Consider the following 19997-nt stretch of genomic DNA (forward strand, 5'->3'; position numbering starts at 1 on the left):
CAGAGGAGAGGAGCACAGGAAGAAGATGAAGGAATGAGTGATCAATGTTGCAAGTCTTCCATGTGTAATAGTCAGAGATGGCAAAAGTACTCACTTCCCGTATTCAAATAGAAGTACTGATACTTGTGTCGAAAAATACTAGAGAAGAAGTAGAAGTACTGATTTAACTGCTTACTCAAGTAAAATTAACAAAGTACAGGCTTGGAAATTTACTTAAAGTATAAAAGTAAAAGTAGCCTGGCAAATGAAAACGCTACCTGGACCAGACAGATGTTACTAAAGAGACGCTGAGAAACTTCAGTGGACATGGAGAAAAGGCTCTTATATGCCATTGCCTACATTTAAAATGGCTGTCTGCCAATAGGCCTAAAACATATATAAAACAAATAAAACATATATAAAACATATAGTCGGTTTATGTGATAGAGACTAGGACTCCAGGTTAATAAGTTCAACCGAGCAGCAAGATATGAATTCAGTTTTGATTCTGTGAGAAGTTTGTATATTCCTGTCCACTTAGATTCAGTTTGGTATCGATGATGCAAAAAATAACGGGACCTCCAGTGAAATTATTTGAAACTTGTTAGTGATTACAAGATTAGGACTGGATTTAGATCTGATTCTAGTTTCCAACTTGGCCCTAGGAGTGTCTTTAACACACCAACGGAGGACAAACTTCTCTCTGTTGATATACAATCAAGAACAGTAAAAATGGGGGGGGGGCTTCTATGGCGTGTGTTGTGGTGTGTGTGTGTGTGTGTGGTTCTGAAAGAACATAAATAACATTGTAAAGTCTACAACACAATGCATAGGAATCATTATTAGAAACCCATTATTAATAAACATATTCTTAATGCATTGTAACTACTGTGCAGTAAATAATGCACCTAAAACACAAACGTGAGCAAGGGCGTTGCAACAATGCCCTATAATCGAATCAACAGCCAGAGAGTAACCTAGGAAACAGGTGAAGACACAAACAACATCACTAGCTAACTTTAACTTGCCAGAACTATGGACCAATGAAATGAATGACAACATATTGTAAGTTATTCGACTACAGTTCTCAAGGAGCACACAGTCTTAACGATATCCTCCACACAGCTAGTCTGTTCTTTCTCTCACTTTTTTCTCTGTGTGCGTGAGCGCCGCACGCGGTGTGAGGCGCATGCCCACGCTATTTTCCGACATTCACTCACAATCACCTGCCAGAGAACTTTTGTACAAAATTAAAGTAAATAGTAATTTTGTAAAATGTAAGGAGTAGAAAGTACCGATATCATGTTAAAATGTTAGGAGTAGAAGTAAAAAGTAACCAAAAAATTAATAGTAAAGTGAAAATATTTGAATATCTACTACGAGTACAGTATCAAAGATTTGTTACTTCCCATCTCTGGTAATAGTTTATGCATGTGTGTGTGTGTGTGCTAATGGAAGTTAGCTGTGAAGTGTTGCGTGGATGAAACCACAGTTATTTCTTGTGGGCTCTTTTGGTCAGTTCAGCTTCAGGGATTAAAACCACCATCGGACGGAGTAGTCCTGACTCTCATCTGCATGTAGCTCTGGAGAACTGACAGAATCAGATTAGTGACGTGGCTAACAGAGACTCATAAACAGGATGTGGCAAAGTGGATTAATCCAGAAATTAGACTCTAGAAATGATGAGTGCTGCCTCCATGTTCCTGCTCGACACCCTCTGCTACAATTCTCCATGTCTCTTCTCTGTCTGTCTGTCTGTCTGCCTCTCTCTTTCTCTCACCCCCAATCGGTCGATGGAAGATGACCGTCCACCTTGAGCCATGGTTCTGCTTGAAGTTTCTGTCTTTTAAAAGGAAGTTTTTCCTTGCTTCTGTCGCCTAGTGCTTTCTCTTGGTGGAAATTGTTGTACTAGTGTATGGTCTAGACCTGCTGTTTTATGAAAAGTGCAACAAGATAACTGTTGTTGTGATTTAGCGCTATATAAATATAATTGGTGATTGGTGATGACGGCACTTCTTTTTGACAGAAGTATTTTCAAACAAAACAAGACTAGCTAGCCCCTCCCTCCTCCTCATCCCATCCCCTCCCCCTCCCTTCTGTGATTCCGCGCGCTAACCACACTTTTGGCTAGAACTCTTCTTGTGTATGCTTCATGGGGCAGGTTTATTTTTTTGCCGTTTGTAGACCCTGGGTTGTCTACAGAGGCCACGTTTTTTTTACATTGTGTGTTCAGGGGACAGGCAGCTAGCAGATAGTGAGGGGACGTTTTTGCAGCAGAACGCCATGTCCGGGTGGACGCGCAGGTAGAGCTCCAGGCTCTCCGTGTGCTCCAGGTGCTTCCTGCATAGGCGCAGTCTCTCAGGTGCATCAAAGCGTGCATTGTCAGGTGACTGATCCTCCTGAAGGACTCGCAGCAAACTTTGCAGCTAAATGCCAGCTGAGCATGGTGTGACAAAAGTCTTGCCACCTCGTCTTTTTTGATCTGAGTGGAGAAGATGGAGTTTGGAATTTTAGAATATTTTAATAGTTAGTATGTAAAGAGGGAAGGAAAGAAGAAATGAAGTACTTATTGGGAAAAGAGGTTTGAAGTTAAGGAGGGAAGGATAGAAAGTAGAGGAAAGGATGGATGGAAGAAAAAGGGAAAGAAAGAATTCTTAGGAAAGAAAGTAGAGAAAGAACAAAATGTTGAAATTTCGACCCATTAAAACACAAAGTCGAAGACAACACAAAGGTTAAAACACCAAATTACATTACATGACATCATTTTTTTAAGATTCAATGCCATTTGTTTTATATTTTGGATTTGGACTGGAACACAGACAGTCACACACACTCCGACAGACACACACACCCCGATAGACACATAAACAGACACATGCAAATACAGGCACACACACACAAACACACACACACACACACTGACAGACACACGTACACACAGATACGCTTTTTATCAAGAGAATTGCAGGCATATCAGCAGAGGTGGGTGATATGTCAGGTCATGGATCCCAAGAGGATAGAAAAACGCCCACGCACAGACAATCACACACACACACACACACACACACACACACCAACAGACACAGTCACAGAGAGACACAGACACAGAGAGACACAGACACACAACCAGACACACACATACCGACAAACACACACAAGCACAGATACACAGACACAAACAACAGACACACATATGCATACACATACCAACAGAAACACACACCAACAAATACACACACACATGCACAGACACATACCCACGCACAAACAGAGGCACAGACGCACAGACACAGTCACACACAGAGCACACAGCCACAACAAACAATATGAAGAAAACACACACAAATAAACCACAACATGCAACAATAAGAAAACACAAGCAAATAGACCACAGCACCATAGTGCGGTTAACGCTAATGTTGCGTTTATGGACTGAACAATGACATCAAATAGAGAAATAATATAATTCAGTTCAAAAATAGATTGAAGAAAACAATATTTGACCAACACAGAAAGGAATAGACCAAAACATAAGATTATAATTTTAATGTAAATGTATTGTTGTATATTGTTATATACACACACATATACACATATATATATGCACATACATATACATACATCTATACGTATATATATATATATATATATATATATATATATATATGTATATATATACATATATATACACATATATACTTGAAAATGCAGTTTTGTTAAATAATTTTGCAAGGTATTGTTTTTTGTAATGACTTGTTTTTATTTTAATTTCAGTTAAAAACAATGTTTTTGCCACCTTCTTTTTGTAATTTCTTTCATTTTTGTTAACGATTATAATTTTGGTCACGAGTCACGGAAATGTGATTACACTTCTCAAAACTCCACACAGACAGCGTTTACTGCAATATAACCATGAGCAGACAATCTGCCGTATAGCGCGGTTAACGATGAATGACGTCTCCAGCCGATCATCAGGTTGGTGGGTCAGAGCCAGGCTCCGGATCAAACCTGGAAGTGGATCGGTTGTGGAGGTAGACCACATGCAGCACGACAAGTTATCTTCTCACCTATCTGCCCCAGTGTCAGGACCGGTGAGGCCAAGATCTTTAAGTCTCGTCTTAAAACGGGTTTTTATTCTTCGGCGTAGGATTTAGTTTAGGGACATTTGTATAGAAGTTGTTGTTTTCTTCCGTGTTTTTAGCACATATATAACTTTAGTCCAGCACGTTGTTTCACCTAGGTCGGTTTTAAATGAGCTCTAGAAATAAAATGACTTGACACAGAGCTGCTGGACGAGCAAACTACGTCACCTCTGCAGCTTCAGTTTAACGTCCCACTTCCTGTAGACAGACTCCCTATCCCTGCAGACAGACTGACAGGCTGCAGTTGAGGGGCAGGCAACTTTATTTCTAGAACATTTCAGCAACAAGACAATTCAAAAGCTTCACATCAAACATTAAAGAGCAATTAAGACTTTCATGAAGGAAACAGGCTCAATAACAAAAAGATCAAACACAATAGTTAGTTAGGTTACAGCGCAGCGTTAAAATAATAATATAATATTATTGAATTGTTGGGGATGGGTCTGGGGAGGGAGATGGAGTGGGGGGGGGGGTATTTCTAAGGAACAACTTTAACTAACTGACTCCAAACGTTATAATCAACTACATAACCAAGGTAGACCCAGCTCTGATCCTGTAGTTCTTATCTTTTATGTAATAATCCTGTAGGACTAGAGTCAGGACACATGACTTCTAACCAGATTGGGCTCTATGAAGGAGAGGAACAAGATCTCTGGAATCCAGGTTACTTAGCAACACAGAATAACAGCTGAGCCATGTTAGAGAATTGGTCTGATTTAACAAAGCTGATCCCAACACTACACCCCCCCCCCCCCCCCCCCCCCCGTCTCAAGAGTTCAGATCATCTTTTTCTCACAGATCCAGGTCTTGTTATCAGAATATCTTTACTCTGTTCCATTTTCCTTGTTGATGCCAGCATGCAGCATAGTAACCATGGCCAGACTGAGGTAGTCCTGGTCCCCAGAACCTGTCAGACAAATAAAATGTTCTTTTATCAAACAGCTGAAACTGCTGATTGTTGTTCATTTGAAATAAACTGTAATTACTTTAAATATTTATATTATCTGTTAATAACACATTATTTCAATAACTCGTTTAAGATTAAGTTTTGAAATCAATGTAACCAGCTCTATGAAGATGAACCTCTGTGTGTTTTGTGGTTGTTCTCTCTGTGTGTCTGTGTGTGGTCTTCTGTTGTTGTGGTGTGTGTGTGTGTGTGTCTCTCTGCTCTGTGTTGTGTGTGTGTTTGTGGTGTGTGTGTGTGTGTGTGTGTGTGTGTGTGTGTGTCTCTTTCTTGGTGTGTGTGTGTGTGTGTTCTCTCTCTGTGTGTTGTGTTTTCTTGTTTATTGTGGCTCTCCTCTCTCTCTGGGGAAATCCAATCAGCATTTCAATAAACATTTGATGGAATTGGATGAAACCAAAACCTTTAAAATGTCTCACGTTTCTGTCAGCGGATCCGCCACCCATTCCATCTTCCTCTCCTTGGTCCCTACCATCCGTACGACCAATCCAGGACTCGCTCCGTTACTCAGCTCAGAGACACACTCTAGAAGTGGACGAGACACATCATTTCTCTGTTCCCAGTTCAGCATTTCTGTTGTAGTAAAGTCATCTTGTGACTTCATCAGCCCCAACAAACACAAGAGGGATCCTCGGTCCCCCCCACACTGAGGACTGGACCCAACAGCAGGACAGGAACCACACATTAGTAACGGAGGAAAGAGAAGAAAGACATTTAGAATCAGCAGAGAAACAGAGAACATGAGGAAGTTCACCGTTAGAGATCAACACAGCAACATTAACACTAACATTTTACTTTCTCTTCATATTTACATATTTCCATTAAATGTCTTTTTCTCTGAGATCACTCACTCAGAAACAAACACACTCACCTGTTCCTCTTCGTTGTCAATGACGACCAGATCTGCTCCTCTCTGCTGACAGTCAGCTCTGCTGTCAAACCAATCCTTCTTCTCTTTAGATTTAAAGTAACAACTGCGTCCAGATCTCGTCCATCCATCAGGACAGACTTTAAGAACTTTTAAAGACAGATTTCACATCATTCAGTGTCAAAGTGATAAGACTTGGAGTTGAAACAGTTATAATACGTAACTACACAATCAGGTCTATGTTTAATGTGTATAAAAGGAGTTTACTGTTTTTTAACTTTTTCCTTCAGTTCTGTCTTCAGCTGTTTGACTTCATCCTGTAACTGGTGTAGTTTTTGCTCAGTTGTCGTATCTGTTCTGCAGCAAAGTGACTGAAATATAGATAGGTGATCGTTATTTAGGACAGAAATAACAGTTACATAATAAGGTAAACAATAATGTAAAATGAGAATTTAACCTATGAAAGCAAATAGACTAATAAAATATCCGTTATACCAACAACAACACAAGATAAGAACCGACCAACACCACCCAAATCATTTATTTAAACTAAAACTGCAGTTAAGTTATTATCCTTGTGCATAATGAAATATCACTCATATTTCACACTGGGATGTCTTTTTGGTGTGTCTGTCCTTTAACCTGCGTAATTTGATGGTGGTTAAATGTAAATAGAGATCACTGCGACTTCTTAACTGAAGCATCAAGTGGGAACCAGAACCAGACCTCTGTTTAGTGCTGTCTCTTTAAGAACCCCCCTGTAAAAGCCAGTCTGCTCTGAATGCTCATTTAAAAAATTGGCTCACTATGCAGACGGTGGTTTGAAGCCGTGGGCGAGATCCTCAGAAGGGGAAGTATATTCTAGAGCTACTGGGACAGAGGAGGAGAGGATCGATGTGATAGCCTTGTTTGAATCGTCTTATTACGCATTTGGGGGTTGGTAGCACTCCAGCATGAACAGCGTCAAACATTATAATCAACGATAAGTTCACTACTCAACGTCTATGATAGTAATGTTATAATACAGGAGTATGGTTTTTAAACTTTTTACCTCAGTTCTGTCCTTCAGCTGATTTACTCATCTGTAACTGAGTGTGAGTTGTGCTCAGTTGGTCGATCTGGTCTGCAGCAAAGTGACTGAAATATAAGATAAGGTGAGTCTCATTTAGGACCAAAAAACAGTTTCATAGAGAAAGGTAAATAATAATGTAAAATGAGTATTTGAAACAATGAAAGAGCAAATAAACTAAATAAATATCTGTTATAAACCACAAAAAGATAAGAATCAGACCAACAACACCAATCTATCATGTAAATGTGTATAATACAGGAGTTCACTGGTTTTTAACCTTTTACCTTCAGTTCTGTCCTTCAGCTGCTTTACTTCATCCTGTAACTGAGTGTGATTTACACTCAGTGTGTCATAGCTGATCTGGAGCTTGCTGTTGTTGTTGTCAGTGGTCTATTCGGTTATCAGAAATGCCTGAAATGAAAATGAAAACTTTAATAGAGTGACTGACTTTCCCAACTGAATTGTCTTTAGTCCAAGTGTCTCTCTCATGTCTCCACTGACAGGGTTCCTTGCAGTGGTATAAAGGAACCCGTCCTGCTAGTCAATGGTTGTGTGATAAGTTTAGAGTGAATGTTAACACAGAATGAAGACCCCCTATGTCTTACATTGGGATCGAGTTGGAAGGGATCTCTTAACAGGTGATATTGACAGAAGGAATAATTTCTACAGCGACTAAAAAATACTATACTGAAGCTGATTAAGTTCTCCGTGGTGTATGGTTCAGTATCTGTGGTCAGTAGTTATTAAGTGTATTTATCTTACAGTATACGGATAAGAGGATGATTCCAGTCTACAGAAGCAGAGCACTGCAGACAGACTCTGCTAGCCCTGAAAGTCTTCCTTGGACGGCTGGAGGAGTCTTCAGTCTCTGGTCCTCAAGTGCAAAGCACACAGAGAGCAGGTCATTACAGGGAATCACAGAGTCTTGTTATCAGAGTTCCTATAACATACCCGCCAGGATTTTAAGGCTGTCATTGAGAATGTTGCTGCAAAAGAACAATTCACGTCATGATCAGGGATGCGTGCACATGTTGGCGCGTTAATGCACGCTAAGGCGACGACCAATAGGGTGGTACACGCTGAAAGAGACAACAAGCGTGTTAATGAAGCTAAAGGGAGACAACCAAGCGTGTCTATGTGTGCTAAAGGAGACAACCAAGCAGTTATATGAGCTAAGGAGACAACCAAGCATGTTATATGACGCTAAAGGAAAACCAAGCGTGTTATACGCAAAGGAACAACAAGCGTGATTATATGACGCTAAGGACAACCAAGCGTGTGTTATGAATAAGGGACCCAGCGTGTGTTATAGCGCTAAAGGGACAACAAGCATGTTATATACGTCTAAAGCAGACACCAAGCGTGTTATGTACGTAAAGGAGACACCCAAGCGTTTTATATGACGCTAAAGGAGATTGACTAAGCGGTTATATGAGCTAAGGAGATGATCTAAGCGTGTTATAATGACGCTAAGGAGATGACTAAGCGTGTTATATGACGCTAAAGGAGACTTTTAGTGTCAATAACACGACAAAGGCACCTGACCAACAATGCGCAACGTCTTCCCGTATTCTGTTGAGTCTGGTGCTCTAACGATGTGAAAAGCCTTAAACACCACTTAATACAACCTTGTAAAAAATATACATATAAACTCATCTGAAATATTGAGTTGTAATGAGACATAAAAACGGCCTTATATTAACTTTCCTCTCTGTCTAGTCTCTCTCTCTCTCGCTCTCTCTCTCTCTCTCTCTCTCTCTCTCTCTCATTATGCTAGTTATATTCAGCAGACTTCACACTGTCCTCTCTCTCTCTCTAGTCTCTCTCTTTCTCCTCTCTCTCTCTCTCTCTCTCTCTCTCTCTCTTCTCTCATTATGCTAGTTATATTCAGCAGACTTCACACTGTCCTGCCCTCCTTCCTCTAATGTGGTTTCTTGTCTTTAACGGACACGATGCTTCCGCCCTTCTCAGAAATGACACGTGTCAGTTAAACGCTTCAATAACCAAACACACTGGGCGTCATTTCTTAATAAATCCACGTCCCAACACTAGAAAACGAGAGAGAGAGTTCTGGTACTTTTAGCAGAACATGATAAACTAACTGTACGTGTACATCTACAGAGACACACTTAGACGGGCGGCAGCTTTATTTCCGGGTTTCGAGGCTGAGAAACTAAACTGAGAGAAACGTAGAGTTTAACATCAGTCCAACGTGACAGGAGGTACAGCCACGTTCACACTGATCAGCAGCAGTATTTATGATATTGATTATTCATAATTTCCCTCTTACCTGCTCCGTGTGACTGATTATCAGCGTGATCGTCTCTGACGGCGTCGGTGCTCTCGTATATTTCCACCTCCCTTTCCTCCCACGCTCCTCTGTCTTCCTGCACATTTCTCTTGTATCTCACCTTCTTTGACATATCAGGTTTTGAAATAATATCGTCGGCCATCTTGAGAAACTTTACTCCCTGCGCTGTGTAGATCTGTCACTAAGCTGCTGGAAAACTTCAGATATTCATTCAGTAATGTAGCGTATACGCTACTGATGCTGCTGCTGCTAACTGGAGAGTAAAGAACATTAAGGAAGTAACAGCTCATACCACACACACACACACACCACACACACACACACACACACACACACACACACACTACACACACACACACAATACACACACACCACACACCACACACACACACACACACACACACACACACACAATATTTATCTCACTATCGTTTGTGGGGACCTCTCATGACATAATTCACCCTAGTCCCCTTACCTAACCTCAACCATCACAACAAATGCCGACCCTTAACCCTTACCTTCCATAACCTATTTCTAACCACTAATCAGCCTAAACAGCCTTTAAAGTTGTGAGATCCATCTTGGCCCCACAAAGTCACTAAACAAACACACACCTGCAAACCCCACACAACCGCACAGACATACACATACCCAGCAGAACAACACACCCGTTTTTAGCAATGCCTGTCCAATCTTTGGATTTTTATGTAAACCCTTTATAAACTATAAGTGCAATTGTTGTTAATTGAAATAATGTATAATATAATTATTTACATCTTAGTTAAGGTTTTCCACAACCCCACACTCAGCCCACACACACACCACACACACCCACACACACACACAGCACAACACACACACACTCACCCAGCAGTGGGCAGGAAAGAGGAACTATTGCTTCACGTTTCTTTCTGTCGCTAAACTAAAACATTTTAACTTTAGTTAAGTTGCATTGACATTTTATGAATAAAAATGATTTTTTGCTTCTGACCAGTTATGAACATGCCTTCTGTTAATCCATGATCCAGAAATACAGACTTCCTCTACTGTTGGGCCCAGTCCCTAAACACTACGCTAAGCCTCTGTCCTACTGACAGGGTCCTAGAGCATCCTCTGCTTTATCGTCTGTTTCAGATAAGAGACCAAATATGTACTAACTGAACACCTAATGTCCTCCATCCATTTCATCTGCCTATCCGGTATCGGTCGCGGGGCAGCAACTCCACCGGGGACCCCCAACTTCCCTTTCCGAGCCCATCAACACTCCAACTGGGGGATCCCGAGTGCAGTTCCAGGCCAGGTTGGAGATTTTAGGCTCGTTCGAGATGAACTGCGCTCCGACTGTGAAGTGGACCGAGCAGGCGGCAGCAGCGGTGGGGTCGGGACAGAAAGCTGCGGTTAAAGTCCGGACGTTTCCCAGCCGATTCAAGCCGCCTTCAGGATGGACAGGAAGTGATGAACACAACACTGTGGTGCGATTCCGACTTTACTAAAATTAATCCAGACCCAGTATCAGCTTGGTAACCCGTTTCCGTTGTTTTAATATTATGACGAGAGTAGCTGCAAAGTGCTCTAATGCAAGCTGTTTAACTTAAACAGACTGGATTAGTGATTATGAGTTGTCTGACTTCAATGATACCACAACGGACTGTTTAACGATCCTAGCTAACGAATTGTCTTGACGTAAAAGCTTAAAGCAGTTGAATACATTAAATATCCTCGATTCAATAAACGCAACCAATCCGATATTTAAATCAGGTGAGGAAGCGGCGTTTCCCAAGCAATATATGCTCTGGTTCGCCTGGGTCCCGCGGCCTTGGCAGTCGGTGAAAAGGCACAGTCTCCGCCTGCTCTGGAGCTTTCGTTGCCCACGTTGCCATGATCTAGGCAGAGCAAGTCACGGAATCACGTCTTGGCACACAATAATCTACACCGCATGAATACGGCACGCTTGCGGTGATCGCGTTACTGCAAGAGCCTGGCTCTCTCCAAACGAGCCATAATCTCTCCACCTAGTCCTGGGTACTTCCCCTGAGGCCCCTCTCAAGATGGACGTGCCTGGAAACACCTCCGGGAACCCCCCAGAGGCATCCTTACAGATGCCCAAACCACTTCAACTGGACGCCTTTCGATGCAAAGGAGCAGCGGGCTTCCACTCCTGACGGCTCTCTGCGGATACTGAGCTGTCGCGACACCTATCTCTAAGGAGACGCCAGCCACCCTCCTGAGGACAACCCATTTCGCGACCGCTTGTACCCGGATCTCCGTTCTTTTCTTTCGGTCATGACCCAGCCTTCATTACCATCGGGTAGGGTAGGAACTGAAAATTGCCCGGTAGATCGGAGCTTTGCCTTCTGTAGGAGTAAAAGTAGGATGCGAGGTAGTTATTGGTGTTTAATGAAGGAACAGGAACAGTGCCAGCCATGGCGTAGCACTTGTAGAGCGCTTAATAAAAAAGTAGAATAAACACGCCATGTACAAACAGAGCTCTCAGATATCCAAAAGGAAAACACAGGAGAGTTCTGGTACCAGGGTTCTAAGTTAAACCACAGGCAGCAGTACAGGCCGGTCCAGTCAACCACAAGTCCTAAAAAAAGGCTCAGGTCAAAAACCGTAAGAGGCAACAATGGGAGAGTGGCACATGTGATGGAGATTGGAACAGGTGAGGGAGAGTGGTGCAACAGTTAGGAGCGTGGTAAAGGTGGAGGAGCGTGGTAACAGTGAGGGATAGCAAGCGCTGATTAGACAACTCCCTTGTAGTCCACCAGAGACAGAATTAGATTTAAAACCTGGACTGGAGTCCAGGACCGCAGAGTCATGTCCCAGGCCAAAGAAGGGTTCTGGTCCGAGCTGTTACCCCCAGACACAGAATGTTGATGTGCCACAAGTCTTTTTCTATAGTCAGAAACTATGATTAAAGAATGTTGAAACAAAGGAAAATGTTTGGAAAAAAAACAAATGGACATGGATAAAACAAATTGCAAAGGTGAAAAAAAACTATTTAAAAAAGTGACAAAAATTGGAAAGACTGAAAAAAATACATTTTGAAAAGGTGGCAAAAACTTGTCCAAAAAATGTTGAAAAAGTGTAGAAAAAGAAACAATTTTTGCGTTCAACCCAGAAAAACACAAAGTTTTAGTCCTGACTCTCATGAGCATGTAGCTCTGGAGAACTGACTGGATCATTTAAGAGAAGGATTAAGACTTTCCTCTTTGATAAAGCTTATAGTCAGGGCCGATCAGGAGAGTCCTTCACCATCCCTAGTTACGCTGCTATTGACCTAGACCTACTGGGGGACTTACCATGAGGTCACTGAGCACGCTCTCCCTCCTCCCTTCATCTCCATCTGTATGCAACCTCTTCCCATTAATGCATGTTTTTACTAACGCAACTTCTTCCCTTTCCCGAGTGCTCGCTCTCTCGCCCCTCTCCTCTCCTCGCTCTCTCTCGCCCTCTAGCTCTCTCGCACCCCTCTCCTTCTCTCTCCTATCCCTTCCGGCAGGTGGTTCTGGTTCGGATCTGTGGTTGGAGTCAACCTGCTGCCTCCATGTTTTCCTGCTCCACACCTCTGCCAATTCTCCATGTTCTCTCTCTCTGTCTCTCTTCTCTCACTCCCTACCAGGTCGAGGCAGATCACCCCCCTGAGGCCATGGTTTCTACTCGATGTTTCTGCCTCTTAACAGTAATTTTGCCTGCCCTCTGTTGTCCTAGTGCTTGCTTTGGTGAACTGGTGGGTTTCTGTAAATACATCCCAGAGTCCCGATCTATTAACCTGGGCCTGTTGCACGAACTTAGAATAAAGATATCCAGGATAAGGTGAAACGCGCAGCTTGACTTAGTGTGCCTTCTCATCGCGGCTTAATCCGTTACACCGTTTGCCGGGGAGCCCGGTAACAGTGGAGCTATGTCCAGCCAGGTGTAGATAACCAGGATGAACAGTTGGAGCTATGTCCATCCAGGTGTAGAGAACCAGGATGAACAGGTGATCTTGTCACAGGTGTATATAACCAGGATGAACTAGGTGGAGCATGTCCAGCCAGTGGAGATAACCAGAGGAACAGTTGGAGCTATTTCCACCAGTGGGATAACCAGGATGAAACAGTGAGCTATGTCCAGCCAGGTGGATAACCAGGATGAACAGGTGACTATTTCCATCCAGTGTAGAAACCAGGATGAACAGTGTAGCTATTTCCAGCCCGTGTAGATAACTAGGATGACAGTTTATTAAGGCAGTGTTAGTGTGTTTTCATTTTTTGGACAGGCTTTAGCCTGACGAGATGATGCTAACGTTGCTATGTTTGCAGTTCCGTGCTTATTCACCATTCTTTTCCTGTACCTATCACACATAATGGAGGAAGAATGGGAATCCACAGGGCCCGGGCTTGTGCTTGAAAAAGTCATTAGGATCACTAGTCCCTGCAGCCGGCCCGGCACATATCAGATAGTGCTTTCCAGATTTTGCACGACAACGTCCTTATCATTCTGGGGGGAAGGAGTTTTCTGACATCCCTGTTAGTGGCGCTTGGCGTTTTATTTTGCCCGGGGTGAGCCATGGGTAGGAAGGGGTCCATAATGGGATGGGGGGAAAGGGAAAGGGAGTGTGGAGACATCAGTAGAGACAGCGATGAATCCTCAGAAGGTCGTGGTTGGGAAGTTTTGAGGGGTGCTGGCCGGGTGCGAGGGGAGTGGAGGTTCGCGTCGCTGCTCTCTGGTCTCCCATGGTCCAAATCTTGCAAAGGTGGGGCTGTGCTGATCACTGTCCGTCCTTTGTTGTGTCTTCCTTTGTTTTGATTCCGGCTTATCTCTGTCCTGGCAGAGGGAGCAGAAATGTTAGCGCAGAAAGTAAAGCAGATTTAGAGGTGAACCGCTTTACTCTGGCTTGTTAGAGAAGTCCTATCTGGCTGTATAAAAGATGTCTGCGCTCCCAGAAAATGTTAAGATTGTCAAAGAACTGCAGAGAGAATGGACGGTACATTCAGCTGAAAGCCATTGGTTTAGTGCCAACAGTGGTTGAATCTCTTCAGCTCCTCTTCTGACTGACGGTATAAGGTCCACTGATAACACATCTTCGTTTAGAGAGCTGACGGTGCCAGCAGTTCGCTTAAAGTCCAGTTTCTTCCTGCAATTCCGACTGTTGCTTTACAACATCATGTGACCCGATATGCGAATAATGTTCTTCACAGTTGGTGTACTGTCAGATAGCTGGGATTTTCTGTGGTAAAGTCAGACACCATGTCTTTGGGAAAACAGAGTCTTTTGGTGTTTTTTCTGTTTTTTAAAATCTCTTACAGCAGAGTCACCCAAAATCAGGGTTTGAGGCCCTTGTTAGCTTTTTTACTTTTTGAATTGCTCTCAGTCCCGTAACCTGCTGTGGTGGTTATAGACGCAGTCCCGTCATGAGATTACTGTCCAGCATCTTGCAGCAGAGTAGCAAAATCTTTATCCAGTTGCACACCAGGTTGTTGGGGGTCATTTTTTGCTTATTTTTTTCCTTTTGCATGCTGTCCCCGTCTGTGTCCTACTAGTTACAAGGGTTTGAGAGGCGCTCTGCCCTATGATAGTGCATGCCCAGCCGTTCATATCCACAAATCTCAGGCGCGTGCCCTGTCCCGGTAGTCGTCCTCCCATTTCCCCGGAGAATGATTTAGTCTTATGTTTCGCCACAAAAGTTACAGGGAGGACTGCCATTGTTTGATTTGTTACCGTTCTATCAGCCCTCCTGTTTCTTTGTAGCTTTGTGAGTGCTAATTGCCGTGTGTTAGCATGCTTCTGTCCATTGTTGAGTCCATTGTAAAGTGGTGTCATTTCCATACGCTCCGTTAACTTCCACATTCACTTCTAGTAGGTGAACCTGGTTTTCCGGAAGTGGCAATCTTCGGAAGGAGTTTGTAGTAATCTTCCACACATAGAATGAGGCATCTTGCTGCTAATTATCTTTAGCTACATCACTGTAGGACAGGCTTGAGCTGTGTAGGGCCACACTCACGCGCAAAATGTTTACATATTGCAATAGCCTACTGTGTCTCCACAAAATGTAAGTCTAAGTGATTTTAGTAGTCCAAGAGAGCCGCTGCTCATAGTTTCTCTCAGAGGAAAGCAAGATTATCAGCAAAAATATGCAACATAGGCAGTAGCAAGCAGCAAAACCCCCCAAGTCCCCTCGCTCTGGTGGCAGTGCAACTATTTCTAACAGCTAAACAGCTTTAGTAGGGTTTTAAAATCAACTCGCGTAAAACATAGTTTTACAAGTAAATACATGTTAATAAAGAAAGCAGAACACATGCCGAGACACGAATAACTGTTAAACACGTTTATTTATATCAGATGGCAGCTTGATTTAACACATTAGACTCCAGGATTAGCTTAGCCGGCTGTTAGCCCTGCTGTTAGCCTGCTCTGGACCATGCTGCCCGCCAAGCATAAATCTCCATGGTTACTGCTGGGTTTCATCATCTGTTTTGTGCAACCAAATCAAGCTAAATGCATCCAGGATAACTTGAATACTCCCGGCTTAATACCTCTTATCCCTATTTCGTGCGACAAGCCCCTGCTCCCCCCCCCCCTTTTGTGGAAAGACCTGGGAGATAAACTGTTTGATTGTGTGATTGGGGTAATAACATGAATTGAATGGAATAGTCGTAACGTGGCAACATAACGAGCTTTAATCGAGATGAGATGCTAAGAATGACGAGTGTAACTGAGAGATTGGTTAAGATTTAGGAAATATCCTCATCACTGTGAAGCTAACAGTTGTGGTTTGGTTTAGAGTAGGGTTGGGTACCGATTCATGTTGCGGTACCTTTGAGCAGCAGTTCTCAAACCGTTTTCAATAATGTTCCCCATTTGAAGTGTTTTTAAGCCAAGTACCCCCTGACCAGCGATAGAATGATCAGACAGCAGCCATGTCCCTGAAAACATGTAAATTCTGATGAGAAAACAGAAACTTTAAAAGAAAACGTAAACACTTGGAAAAAGTCGGTAGAAAGAAGGAAGTAAGGCAAGAATAGGTGGGAAATAGTTTCAAAAACTTAGAAAACAACAAAACTAAAAGTGACAGACTTTTAAAAGAAACAGTAGAAAGAAGAAAGAAAGACTTGAACCTTGAAGGAATCAAGGAAGGAAGGAACAGGTCCAAAATAGTGACAAAAACGTCCAGGATTTTGAGTGAGCGTCCAGACTAATGTAAGATGAGTTTTGTTGAAATGGGGACATTTCAACTAAATAAAGGAAGATGTAAGATATGTTATTTTGTTATCCGTACGTTATTACAAATGCACCATTTGAGGGTTACGAAATTAGTTCATTTCCATCATTTGTAGCTTTCATCATGTATTCTGTTCCTTTTATAACAGGGAACTATCTAACATGTTGTAGGCCTGCCCTGTCTGGGGTGGTGTGGCGGAGGGATACAATGAGATCGAGGTTTGGGTGATGGATTGGACACCAAATGCGAGATGATACGGCCAGGCAGTAGGGCGGGGTTCAACTGGATGTTTATTAACAGGAAAATTAATGCAACCAGGGAGCAACAGTGGGCTGCATCCAGAATAAAAAAAACGAAGAAATCCCACACTGAACAAAAAATAAAAATAATAAAATAAATAAAAATCAAAAAACCGGTCCGGAGAAGCCAAACAAAAACAAAGAAACCACAAGGAACACAGGAGTACTCACCAGGGAGATGCGACACAAGCTCACGAAGACTGAGTAAACAGGCAGGCAGACGACAGGACTTCAATTCGGCAGGGACAACCGCATCTGGCACAGACAAGGGAAACACAGAGGTTAAGTACCAGATGTAAGTAATGGGGAACAGGTAGACATCAGGTGAATCACATCAGGCGGGCTGGACCCAATCAGACCCACAACAAGTGAGCTAGACAGACAAAACAAGAACAGGAAACCAACACCATCAGGAAATAAAAAGAAGTAGAACAAACAGCACAGGGAAACCAAGACAAGACCACGCACACAAAGACCAAGAGAAAAAAGACCAAAACACCAAGGAGGCCAAAGACAAGGTAAATGACCCAACACAACCCCCAAACCCACACTGAAGCATATTTGTTATTAGTCTTGAGTTGTTCTCAACGCCAGGGAAGGCATAAAGAAACGGACCAAGTTCCTGCTTTATTTACCCCACACCACGAAAGCACTTTGGTCGTCTCCCGCGAAGATAATAGTTAACGGAAACATTTACTACGTTACACACTATTTGTCCAAACTTCTGCCGTTTTTGACCTTTTCTTCTCTTCTTCTATTCCATTCAATAGCACGTTGATGCCTTTGGCTCTCAGCCTCCTCTGTTCAGGAAAGACTGCATCTCGTGTCACGATCAGAACCATGAGTATGGGTGACCTGTAATCACACCCTTTAAGCGCTTAACAACGCCATCTCTCCATCTTCGTCTGGGTGTTTGACGGAAGCGAGGCTCGCTCCGACACACACAGCTATCCACAGTCGAGGAAAACAAAGGGGTCGGGCCTTCCCTGGTGGTCCTGAGACTCTGGAACAACGTCCCGTTCATACAGGTCCTCTCTCTACGTGCCGATGAGTCTTTTAGATCTCGTCTTAAAACAGTTTTTATTTTTGGGTGAGATTAGTTTAGGGAATTTGTATAGAAGTGTGGTTGTGTTGTCTTCTGTGTTTTTATGACATAATATAACTTTAGTCCACACGTTGTTCAGCCTAGGTCGGTTTTTTAAATGAGCTCTAAAATAATGACTTGACACAGAGCTGCGCGTGCAGACGGAGCAAACTACGTCACCTCTGCAGCTTCAGTTTAACGTCCCTTCCTGTGAGACACGTCCCCTCTGCCCTGCAACAGACTGACAGGCTGCAGGTTGGAGGGCAAGGCAACTTATATTTCTAGAAGACATTTCAGCAACAAGACATTCAAAAAAGCTTCACATCAAACATTAAGAGCAATAAAGACTTTCATGGAAGAAAACAGGCTCAAATAACAAAAGATACAATACAATAGTTAGTTAAGGTTACAGCGCAGCGTTAAAATAATATAATAATAATATAATATATGATGATTTTAATTGGTTGTGGGGACGGGTCTGGAGGGAGATGGAGGGGGGGTTCTAACTCACTGACTCCAAACGTTAATATCAACTACATAAACCAGGTAGAGACCAGCTGCTAATCCATGTAGTTCTTATCTTTTTTTGTAATATCCTGTAGGACTACAGATTCAGACACATGACTTCTAACCAGATTGGGCTCTATGAAGGGAGAGGAACAAGATCTCTGACATCCAGTTACTTAGCACACGAATACAACACTGGAGCCATGTTAGAGAATTGGTCTGATTTAACAAAGCTGATCCCAACACTACCCCCCCCCCCCCCCCCCCCCTTCATCAAAGAGTTCAGATCATCTTTTTCTCACAGATCCCGGTCTTAGTTCCAAAATAACTCTGTGTCCATTTCCCTTGTTGATTGCAGCATGTTGCATAGTAACCATCGCGAGGCAGTCCTTCTCCCCAGAACCTGTCAGACAAATAAAATGTTATTTTATCAAACAGCTGAAACTGCTGATTGTTGTTCATTTGAAATAAACTGTTTCATTTAACTTTAAACATTTATATTATCTGTTAATAATCACATTATTTCAATAACTCGTTTAAGATTAAGCTTGGTTAATCAATGTAACCTGTAACAGCTGCTAATGAAAGGATGAAACCTCTCTCTCTGTGTGTGTGTGTGTTTGTGTGTGTGTGTGTGTGTGTGTCTGTCTCTGACTCTGCGTGTGTGTGTGTGTGTGTGTGTGTCTGTCTCTGTCTCTGTGTGTGTGTGTGTGTGTGTGTGTGTTTGTCTCTCTCTCTCTCTCTTGGGGAAATCCAATCAGCATCTTCCAATAAACGTTTGATGGAATTAAGATGAAAACCAAAAACCTTTAATTTGTCTCACGTTTCTCTCAGTGGTGATCCGTCCACCCATCCCCATCCTCCTCCTGGTCCCCATCCATACCGTAGACCAATCCAGGACTCTCCTCCGTTACTCAGCTCAGAGACAAACTTCTAGAAGTGGACGAGAGACAACAATCATTTCTCTGTTCCCAGTTCAGCATTTCTGTTGTACACAGTAAATTTTAGACCATCAATTAAACTCTAGCGCGGAGTTAAAGTAACTATTTTGTAGGAGTTGACCTTTTAACCCTTTTCATGAGTTAAAACTGAACTATTGTCGGAGTTAAACACTAATCCCATGTAGAGTAAAATGAAACTCTAACCTTGAGTCATTTTTGATGTGAACTCCTTAATAGTGTTAAAAAACAACACTTAAAGTATGTTTTATTTAACACTTATAGAGTTAATATAAAATAAAAAGGTTTTAGGTGAAAAAACTACATAACAAAAAACAATACACCACATTATTACATTAATACAAATATTTATTTGTATTGACAAATCCATACAGTGTTTAACAATCCATGCTACAAGAATACTTGTGTAACAATTTATATTTTTACTAGAAGTGCTTTTACTGACAGTGTAAATATTTTTTCAGCGAACATTCACTTAAACAATACAACTTTCTAAAACAACATACAAATGTGAATCATGCCAATAGGACATTTGGGCATCAAATGATTTGAAATGCTTTATTCTATCCCTTTCTAGAACCAAAATCTTCCTAGGGATGTTTTCACTTATT

The 19997-nt window shown here is 42.4% G+C and overlaps 1 long non-coding RNA gene and 1 pseudogene across 1 annotated transcript in view; both read right to left on the reverse strand.

Annotated features, from left to right (window-relative positions):
• Positions 1-19997, reverse strand: part of LOC116686689 (CD209 antigen-like protein E) — a 93821-nt pseudogene that overhangs the window by 65066 nt on the left and 8758 nt on the right.
• LOC116686687 (uncharacterized) overlaps positions 18716-19997 on the reverse strand; it is a 4530-nt gene continuing 3248 nt past the window's right edge. The window contains exons 2-3 of the long non-coding RNA XR_004331330.1: positions 19251-19357; positions 18716-18830 (exon numbers count right to left, since the gene is read on the reverse strand). This is a non-coding gene — a long non-coding RNA (uncharacterized LOC116686687). The remainder of the gene's footprint in view (positions 18831-19250; positions 19358-19997) is intronic.

The sequence above is a fragment of the Etheostoma spectabile genome, unplaced genomic scaffold (assembly GCF_008692095.1).
Source record: "Etheostoma spectabile isolate EspeVRDwgs_2016 unplaced genomic scaffold, UIUC_Espe_1.0 scaffold437, whole genome shotgun sequence".
Lineage (NCBI taxonomy): Eukaryota > Metazoa > Chordata > Actinopteri > Perciformes > Percidae > Etheostoma > Etheostoma spectabile.